This window comes from Sylvia atricapilla, chromosome W (genome assembly GCF_009819655.1).
Source record: "Sylvia atricapilla isolate bSylAtr1 chromosome W, bSylAtr1.pri, whole genome shotgun sequence".
Classification (NCBI taxonomy): domain Eukaryota; kingdom Metazoa; phylum Chordata; class Aves; order Passeriformes; family Sylviidae; genus Sylvia; species Sylvia atricapilla.
In genome coordinates this window covers 20,659,487-20,668,065 of record NC_089173.1, presented here as the reverse complement: position 1 = coordinate 20,668,065, position 8,579 = coordinate 20,659,487, and the positions used below count along the sequence as shown (strand labels likewise).

Genomic DNA, 8,579 nt, shown 5'->3' with positions numbered 1-8,579 from the left:
GAATTTTAGTGGTTGGTTTTGAGGTTTTTAGACACTTTTTGTTAAAGGTTTTAGGACAGATTATGGTTTTTGGCTGTGGAGTAGAGTATGTTTTTTATATTTGGTTTTGTTTTTATTGGGCTAAGGGTTACTGTATGAGTAATTCTTTGCTTGATTTGGGCAAAGGTGTGTTGTTGTTTAGGGACCCACTGGAAAGTGTTTTTTTTTGTGGGTAATTAGGTAGAGAGGGTTTACAATCTGGCTGTACTTAGGAATGTGTATTTTTTAAAAACTTTATGGTGCTTAGGAAAGTTTGTGGGGTTTTTTTGTTGGTTGGTGGAGACGTGATTTTGTTGGCGATATTAGTGGGAATTTGATGTTGTTCATTTTTTAATTTAATTTTTAGGAATTGGTTTTTTTGAGTAGGTTTTTAAACTTTGGGGGTTTTTTGATAGCAAAAGTAGTTTTTAGAGAATTTGGATTTTTTTAAAATACTTTAGCTGTAGTGGTTTTTAATACAATGATGTTATTGATGTACTGCAGATATTTTGGAGTTTTTTTTTTTTTTAATGCAGTTTGAATTAGTTTATGGTAGATTGTAGGACTGTGTTTTTACTTTTGGGGTAATTGGATTTAAGTGTACTGTATACTTTTTTATGTAAAGGTAAACTGAGGTTTGCATTTTGCTGCTAAAGGAATGGAGAAAAATGCATTGGCAATGTTAATAGTGGTGTATTACTTTGTTGTTCTGGGCCTTAGTTTGTACTGGAGTTTTAGTATGTTTGGTACAGCAGCGCTTAGTGGTGGAGTTACTTTATGTTACTATAGTTTATAGTTAATTTTTATTTTTTTTTTAGATGTGCATACAGGTTAGATGGGGTTGTTAAAGGGTGAGTGTGTTTTGTTGATTATTTTTTTGGTTTTTATCTTAAGGATTATTTTGTGGATGGGGATTATGGCATTTTGAGTGGTTTTGTATTGTTGGCAGTGCACTGTTAAAGTGGCAATTGGCACTTGTTGGTGTTTTTTTTTTTTAGAAGTTTTACAGCAGATGGGTTTTCTGATAGTTTAGATAAGGTGTTTAATTATTTAATAGTTTTTGTTTTTACAGCTGCTATTTTAAATGATTATTTGAGTGGGGTTTTTTTGTTTGTTTGTTTGTTTTTAATGTTAGATTATTAGTAGATTATCAACATATTTTCTCTCTTTTTCTAAGAGGATTTTATTCTTGCCCAACTTTTATTATTCTTCTGGTACAACTCCTATTTCCAGTAATATTTCTAGATCTTTTCCCAACACATTAAGACCTAGTTTAGGGATCAATAGAATATTTCTCATTCATCTGTTGATATTTCTTTTAATTACTACATCTTCTATGATAGGGACTTCAAACTTTTTCCCTCCTACTGTCACCATTTCTGAGATTTCTTTACTTACTTTACATCCTACTGGCCCCCCCCATAACACATGCATTCTCTGCTTCAAGATCGACCAAAAATTGGAACACCTCCTCCTCAGGACCTACTTTCAGGGTTATTACAGGCTCCAGATGGCATTTGTCCTCTAAAAAACTAGAGCCTATGACTCCTCTATTTTCCTTGGTCTATCTCTCAGAAAATTTTAAAGTCTCTTTTTTTTTTTTTTCCCTCGATGAGGGCACTCACGCTTATAATGTTCCTCCTTCCCACAAAAGAAACAGGCATTCTTAGGGTGCTCCTGGGATTTTGTTCATACCAGGTATAATGAGCGATCAGCCAATTTCATCAATAAGCCATTTTATTGAGAAATACTACCAAATAGAAATTCGAAAAAGCCACAAGCAAAGGTCAGAACCGAGCCCAGGATCGGTACTGGGGGAACCTTAGATCTGGCCTCTAGAGCGCCGTATCTCCCACTGTTCACAAAGTTCGCTTTTGCAGGGCCAGTTTTTATACAGTTTTTCAGCCAGAAGGAAGGTTGCCTCATCCTTTTGTCCACTCAGTCACTGTTCCATATTCATATTTCTTTTCTCCCATCTGCTGGTCTGATGAATAGCTTTCCGGACAGGGCTGGACGCCTCATTAGATTTACCAGAACCTGGTATTAGGATGCACACCCAGGCCGATGTAGATAAGATTTTCATCAGGTGTTGATCACTGGGTCGTTGGCAATCCCATCTTCAGAGGAGACCCATCTCCTGGTGGACACACCCTTCTTTCTATTGCAAATGCGCTGCTTCCCCTGTTCCCAGCAGAGGCTGCAGTTTCCCAGTCGACTTTTTTATCATTTTGAATTCAAAATGATTTTATACCATACATTTCTATAAAACACTAATTAATTCTCTATAAATCACCACAATCCCTCCCCTTCTACATAAACATATTAATTTGTGATTCTACTCTTTAGACTTACAAACATCAGAAAGCTATATAAATTTTTAGTTTAAATTTAACAACCAAATATCCCTTTTAAGTAACCCCTTACCAAGTGCAGTTTAAAACATAAAAATATCCCTAAGTTACCCCTCACCCAGTGAAAATTTGCAAAAATAAAACATCTTACCAATTTCTTAGTCTGGATATGGTCCCTTTGTCCATTTCCAAGGTATCTTTTAATGATCCCCATCCTCACTTATGGTTTCACAGTATCTTTCATAGTCCTCCCGCTCTTCCCTCATTCAAGCTTCAAATTCAGCTAATACTTCAACTGCTTTACTTTTTTCCTCCTTTTTCTTTGATTTCATTAATTTGATGATCTAGCCTAATTTCCCAGCAGCTATCTCTGGATCTGTGGGTAGGGCAGCTAGTTGCATACCTTGTACCACTGAATCTATCAGGTGGATGAAGCACGGTATTAAGCAGGGCAGGAATATTATTCCAGCAACTGAGCATAGAATAAAGAAGCCCACCTTCTTCCACCAAGTCCCTGTTCCGAATAGCTGATCCCACCAAGAAGCCTGGAGTATAGAATTCCATTTTTGTACTGGGACATGAGCTACCTTTTTAATTTCTGCCACAAGTCCCCTAATGGTTTCCCCATAGTCATTAATTTCAATGCAACATTCAGATTCATTAAATTTTCCACAAACTCCCCCTTCTTCAGCCAATAGATAATCTAGTGCTATCTGATTTTGATAGACAAAAGCCTGCATTTGAGTGTGTTGTTTAGCTAAAAGTTCGAGAGCATCGGAGGTGTGATTTCATACAATTTCTACTACAGGCTGGAGTCAAATTAACCTGTTCAGTAAATAAATTGGGGTGTGATATTCCCAGCTTCCATCTTGGGCCCAGGTTGCAGGGCCATAATATTCTATTATCCTTTCTGCAGGCCAATCCTGATTCCCCCATTTGTGGTGTCCACCAGCCATGGGTAATTCCCTTTTTAGTTCTCTTCTTTCTCTGTTCAAGGTTTCAAACAATGGTGCCCCTAACAAATTTCTCTCTGATCTAGGTAGCGTAAAGAAAGAGGGTCTAATCATTCCTAAAGTACATGATCCCTTCCATCTGCGGGGTAATTCACTGTATGCCTTTTTACCACATATCCAATATATTCCCTCTGGAGCTTTCCATTTACTGTTAGTGACTCCTGGGTCTCTCCAGAACTCTCTTAAATTATCTAAGGATTGGTAAGGGTTAACCCCAGAGCCTTTGTGCCAACAAAGCCCAATATGTTCAAGCTGTTATAAATGATAAGAAGCCAATTCAAAATAACAGAATTTATTTAGCAAATTAAAAAAAAAAAAAAACAATTAAAATGTCGCAATAAAATTGGACAACATTGATCGAATGCTGGGTGGGCAGAGTGACAGTAACAACGGTACCATCCAACCTCAGCCACACACCACTGGGTCTCAGCGTACAGTTTTTGTACAGTTTATTTGCCCTGAGGCTAAGTCCTTGAAAGTCCAAATATTCATGTACCTCTTTATTTCCAAGCGAGGGCTTGAAAGGGGTTCCCGTAAGTATGAAAAGACATTGATAGTCTTCCTGGATCTCGTCTTTGGGGTGCTGATTTGATCATCCTCCGGATCCCCTATCAAGATTGATATCAGATGCCAAGGAGCTGTGAAGTAGAGGCCCATTGTTACCAATTTATGACCAAAAGCCAATTGTGGTTTCCAATTGGGATTTTTTTTTATTAATTACAGCAAGCAAAACAAAAGCAGATTCAGCGCTGGGCGACAGGGGGCTCTCCGTCCCGCAAAACTGCCGCGCCGATCCGGGGTCTCTGGTGTCCTCTTATACAGTTCTGTTCTTTGTTGACGTGACTGTCCTTGATGTACTTTGCGCATGTCCATCTCGTGTTGCTAGGGTCTTGATTAGTCTTCTTCAGATGCGGTTAATCATCACAATTAGCATGTCCCTGGAAATGTTTATCTCAACAGGAAGGGGTCAGTAAAGTTATACAACTTATCTGTCTCCTTTCATCCTTGATTTAGTGAGCAGACATCCTTATCTATCTCCTTTCGTCCTTGATTCAGTGAGCAGACATACCTTATCTATTTCCTTTCGTCCTTGATTCAGTGAGCAGACATACCTTATCTATTTGCCTTCACCCCCCCCCATCTAGTGAACAAATGTACTTTATCACATCTATTTCCCTTCACCCCGATTTAGTGAACAAACATACTTCATCACACCATCATTGATGAATGGGCCATCTCCAGTCCAGCTATGTCATTTCTGTTGCAAATGTTGTGGTTTCACTGCTTGCGCCACAGATCTTGGAATCTCAGAGATGCCCTGGAGTAGCTTTTTAATAGACCAAATTTTTGATACACCAATTTATCTATTATATTTACCACAAATCCAGTCACAATTTTGTCCTTTGATTTTACTTCAATAGCCAGCCGGAGGTTCAGGCTGCCATACCTTGGTTTTGTTATCGGAATTTACCGCCAGAGCAGATGTGCAGGGAGTATATCCTACCACTTCAGTGTACTCCCTACCTTCTCTGCTAATGCAGAGTGTTCCAATTACTCTTTGATCCAGAATCCATTCTTCTGGCCTTAACATTGTTTTTGATATTTGGGTATTATCCCATTTGAGGAGTTGCTCCGGAGTTAAACTCTCCCCTTTCCAGGGCCATTTCTCAGCTGATTTCAGTCCCCTGCAGATCCAACAATTTGATAAACCTAATTCCATGGCTATTTCCTGTATCAGTTCAATAAACAAGTTTTTACTTGTGGCCAGAAGTTCTAATTCACTATATTGTTTTTCTCATTGGTAGTATTGTTCCCTCAGAGTTCTTAATCTTTCTTGCTCTGTTCTTTTCTTCTTTGTTTCTAATTCCTGCCTTTTTACTTCTTGTGCTACCTTAATCAATTTAGTCTTCAGGTCTAATCCCTCTTCATCTTTTGAAAAACAAAAGGTTTTCTTATACTTCAGGCACACTCTTTTCATCATCCTCCTTTAGGAGGTCTAGAATAATAGGTTCATTGTTACAAGATACTATGTCATGTTTTAAGTTCCTTCCTACCCAGTAAGTTCTTCCATTCATCACACACATCCCCAGCTGGTTCCTGTCATAACACAGCTTATTGACCTGAAAGTATGCCATGAGTGTGGATTCGTTTCTACCTCCTATCCACACCGTGTGATTGCATTGATCACAAGTAGGAATGGTAGGCATTCCCTCAACATCCTGCTTGTGTATTGATTTTACCCTTTTCAAAATAGACTCTGTTTTTCCGGTCCTAGTCATTGCCACTGGGTTATGACAAATTATCTTTTCATTTATTGACAAATTTTAAACTGAGTGCCATTGTAGGTGCAGTACCCATTCCTTTTATTCTCAAGGCAGTGATAGTGGGGCTGGTATGCCATGGCTTTTGTTACTATTGGTCCCCTAGGGCCGATTTCGAGACACTGCCCACACCTTGCCATTAGAATCTGCCCCTCAGTTTCGGGCTGACTCTCCAAAGACAGGCCAGCCGTGTGGCACCTGGCTAGGCTTGGGACCATCAGGACTCCCCATATGTGTACTCCTCTGCCTTTGCCTATGTCCGCTGGTTTGCAGCCAGCGGTGAGGTAAACCATCTTCTCGGCAGCAGGGGTATTCTTCCGGGGTCCCATAATTAGTCCGAGAAGCATATCTCCTCTTAAAGGAGCCCCACCTGGAAAGTTTTACGGTGTCTGCATTACAGGGTACTTTGTTAGACCTACGACACTCTACTGCCAAGACTCGTGCCATTGAGTCTAATTTTCCCAGTTCCCTTTTGGTGTATATGTAGCCAATCCAGAGAATCCAATTCCAATATGCCCAGATTAGTGGCAAGCACTAGGATACGACTTGTCAGAATCTGGTCAGTTTCCAAACACTTAGTACACAGACCACTCGGTCTAAATCCCCTTTGATAATGCACAACCCAGATCTCCCGACAATAAAAAAAATTCAAAATGGATACATGGGTAACATGGACATCCCGGTTTTGTACAACTTATCGTGTTCTCCTCAGTCATTTGTTTCCTTGATGGAGCTTTATCTTCAAGTCTCCTGGAGACGAGGTCACCTTCCACTCAGGCTTTTCTTCCCTGCGTTCAATCTTCTTTACCCGAGAGGTGCGGGTCCACCCTTTTTCAGCGGTCCATACTGCAGTGCCTGTGGTTAAAAGGATGAGAAAAGGACCTTCCCAGTGAGATGTTAAAGGGGCCTCCTTCCAAGTTTTTATCAACATCTTGTCTCCTGGTTGTATTTTGTGTGTGGCGAATCCCAAGGGGGTACTCTGTGTTATAAGTCTATGTTTCCGGACTTCCTGCAGGTTCTTGTTAATAGCTATAAGGTAAGGCAGTATTTGGTTATTTTCTACCTTAGGACAACCCACCGGCATTCCATGCTCATAGGGCATTCCATAAAGCATCTCAAAAGGAGATAGCCCGGTCCCAGTATGTGTTCTAATATTTAATAAAGCTAGGGGGATGCACTTCATCCATGGCATTTTAGTTTCTATCATTAATTTGGATAACTGTGCTTTCAAGGTCTGATTCATTCTTTCTTCCCTTCCTGAACTCTGAGGGTGCCACGGGGTATGATACTCCCATCGAATTCCCAAAGTCTCTGCTAGCTGTTTAATAATTTTTGAAGTGAGTGCCCTGATCTGAGTCAATAGCATCTAGAATTCCTTACCGGGGTACAATTTCTTTGAATATTTTCTTGGAGACCATTTGGGCTGTGGCCCGTGCACTAGGAAATGCCTCCACCCAATGGGTCAATTGGTCCACAAAAACTAGCAGATATCTATATCTCCCTACCTTGGGCAACTCGGTAAAATCTACCTGAATCCTTCCGAATGGACGATATGCTAGAGGGTGGCCCCCTACGTGTGTTGGTCAAGCCTGTGTCCGATTTACCTTTTAGCATGTCATGCACCCTTGTTGTTGTTGGGGGGGGTTCCTCACCCGAGCTTTAGGTGGTTTAAAGTCCTTGGCCCTCTAAAAGCCCCGAGTCGCGTCGGTGTAAAAAAGCAGAGTCCTCAAGGTCTGTTTTCAGGTTTCTCGTGTTGTTTATTATTCGATATCTCAGAATTTTCTCTGCTCCCAGCTGAGGTCCGGACAGCAGCTGGGACACGAGGCAACTGCCCGCCTCAGGGGATGTCCCCTAACATTTATACAGATAATTATGTATCGGTTATTTACTATTTTGTGCCAATGCCCAGTGCCCACACTAAAAGTGACATTTCTACTTTGCTCCAATCCACTCTAACTACTTTGTGCCATCACCACCCCAAAAGATGTAGGACAAGGAAGAAGGAGAAGTACATGAGGTACCACCCAAATTCCACCATCTTGTCCCCATTTACTTCTATTCTATAAATTCTAAAACTACTGAATTCTATATCGTCTACTGTGCTAAACTACTATTTTCACATCCCGGTGGTGTGTAATTCCTTTTGTATGTCAGCTGGTGGATGGGGTTCGCCGTTTGGGACTCAGAGAGCTACAGCCACCCCAAAGGATGTCTCGTTAGAAACAGCTCTTTGGGGGGTTAGGGTGCTCCTCAGCTGGACAGAGGGGCTTTTCAGCATCGGGCAGAGCAGTGATTTTTCAGCTCAGTGATTTCAGCTTTCAGTGATTTTAGCTCAGTGCTCTTAGATCATGCCCTTGTGAGTTGGCCCCTCTTTTAGTCGGCCGTGGTGAGAGAGAGAGAGGTCTCGTGTGGAATTTCCGCAGGTGGTACTTTATTGAGAGGGTACCAGCGAAAGGGATCCAGGGACGAGGAACCTCTGCCGACCAGAGGAAACCCAGGGGTTTTTATGGGACACCAGGGTGGGAGGAAAAGGGTACAGAACCAATCAATTGTAACAGATCTACATAAAATCCCGAGGGGGCTTGTGGGTCTCCAGACAGGTCGCCGTGGCTAGGATGTTTGCCTTGTTGTCCTAGGGGCTCAGGGTGAAGTTGCAAAATTCTTCCTTGACTCCTCAGCTTGGCTCCCTCCAGGGCAGAGCAGCCGGGGCTCCGCCCACCTCCACAACTCCTCCTTTTATATTTAGTAAAAAAGCCTCACCAGCCGTTCTTTTAAAGCAGCGTAGGAGGCATGAAAACATAAGCAATATGATAACAATCACAATGAAAATCCATAAGACACTTTTAACCAAGGAGGCCACCCACCCTGTCAATCCC

At 41.3% G+C, this 8,579-nt stretch overlaps 1 long non-coding RNA gene across 1 annotated transcript; it reads right to left on the bottom strand.

Moving 5' to 3' along the window:
* Nucleotides 1–7,435: 7,435 nt before the first annotated feature.
* LOC136373361 (uncharacterized) lies at nt 7,436–7,814 on the bottom strand. The gene is made up of 2 exons (XR_010745639.1): nt 7,640–7,814; nt 7,436–7,554 (listed from the first exon to the last, which is right to left on the bottom strand). It is a non-coding gene; the product is annotated as an uncharacterized lncRNA (long non-coding RNA).
* Nucleotides 7,815–8,579: the final 765 nt, after the last annotated feature.